The sequence below is a fragment of the Gekko japonicus genome, unplaced genomic scaffold (genome assembly GCF_001447785.1).
Source record: "Gekko japonicus isolate JY-2015 unplaced genomic scaffold, Gekko_japonicus_V1.1 scaffold4742, whole genome shotgun sequence".
In the NCBI taxonomy this organism is placed as follows: Eukaryota; Metazoa; Chordata; class Lepidosauria; order Squamata; family Gekkonidae; genus Gekko; species Gekko japonicus.
In genome coordinates this window covers 71,919-73,897 of record NW_015176119.1, presented here as the reverse complement: position 1 = coordinate 73,897, position 1,979 = coordinate 71,919, and positions in this window count along the sequence as shown.

Below are 1,979 nucleotides of genomic sequence, written 5' to 3'. Positions count from 1 at the left end.
GCCTTTACTCCTTGGTGTTTTCCCATCCAAATACTAACCAGGGCCGACCCTCCTTAGTTTCTGAGATCTGATTAGACTGCCTGGGCTACCATTTCCTTAATGTACTAAAATGTAAGGAAAAAACCAGATAAGCTCAATGGGATGACAGTATGGGAAGAACTAGGGAGAGCCATTGCATACAGGAACAGTGGACCACGAAGTCAGAGGAAGGTTACAAATGCTTAATAGTCCTCCTGTGTTTTAATCCAATTGACCAATGTTAATCACAACACTCTGTACCACTCTACATATTTTTCCTCCAACTGAATTGGTTGTGAATTCTTTTCCTATATAGTCCATGTTGTGTACAACCTTTTCTTTACTCTTGTGCCACCTTGTGACAGTCGGTTAGATTTGCACCACACCCCATGTGTCAACTATTGTTGTTCAGTCGCACAGTCGAGTCCGACTCTTCGCAACCCCATAGACAGCTCCCGCCAGGCCCTCCTGTCTTCCGCCGTCCTCTGAAGTTTGCTCAATTTTATGTTCGTTGCATCTATGACACTGTCTAACCATCTCATCCTTTGCCGTCCCCGTCTTCTTTGACCTTCAATCTTTCCCAGCATCAGGGTCTCCTCCAGTGAGTGCTCCCTTCTCATTTGGTGGCCAAAGTATTTGAGCTTCAGTTTCATTATCTGGCCTTCCAGGGAACAGTCAGGGTTGATTTCTTTTAGGATTGACTGATTTGATCTTCTTGCAGTCCAAGGGACTCTCAAGAGTCTTCTCCAGCACCATAGTTCAAAAGAATCTATTCTTCGGCGCTCGGCCTTCCTTATAGTCCAACTCTCGCAGCCATACATGACTACTGAAAGACTATTGAAAGAGGTAGTCAATCTTTAAAGGTACAATTGTGGTCTTAGGGTACTGTCTCAGTGATGATCTGGTTCTTATAGATCCACATGGGTCAATGCAGGGGTAATTCATGAGGACAACCAGATGGATTTCACCTAGAGAACTGGTGTTGAGTAGTGATGGGCATGAACTGGGAAAATGTGGTATGGTTCATGGTATGCCAGCTTCATGAACCATGAAACATCACAAATAAACCAGTTTCATTTGTGAGGTTTGTGACATGGTAGAACACCCCTCAGCATGATAGAGACACCAAACTCACAAGGGATATCCGGCTAACCCTCCTCTACCTACATGCCAAGGTTGGTGAGGATTGAATTTATGGGGTTCGAGTTATGGCTCCCCCAAAGAAGGTGTCCCCAGGAAAGCATTTTCTGGGGAAATGACAAGCACAGGTTCATGAGGGTCAGGATTGTATAGAATGGATCCTGTGCAAATTAAAGATGCCAAACATGCAAGAGATCTCCAGATGACTCTCCTCTACTTGCCCTCCAAGTTTGATGAGGATTGGATTTATGGGGTCCAAGTTACAGCCCCCCAAAGAAGGTGCTCCTATGGAGGGAAAAACAGCAAAAAAGCAAGGACAACAGAAGCCATGCAGAACAGAATCGAAGTCCCAGAGAATCTCTGCAGTAGAAACTGAAGGTTGGAGGCATTTTTGCAAGCCCAGCAGAACCAGTGCAATGTGCCCAGCAGAACTAGTGCCACTGTGGCACTGTGAACCCAACAGGACTAAGGTCAAGTCAGGGAAGTGTTTTTTGGGGGGACATGTCAGACACAGGTTCAAAAGTATATAGAATGGACCCCCTGCAAGTTACACACACCAAATGCACAGGGAACCTCACCCTGCCACCTGCTCTTTTACAATCTCTTCAAGTTGGGGGTGGATTACATTTCTGGCGTCCCAGTTACAGACTCCCCCAAAAAGTCTCTCCAATGCTCTTTCCAGAAAAGACAGCTGCAGTTACAGGAGTCTATGGAACAGCTCAGAAATAAGACAGCAAACTCACAGGGAAAGTTCACCTGGGCAGACCCCCCCATCAGACAGTGGAACCAAGGCAAGCATCCCCCCTATGCTTGCAACCCCC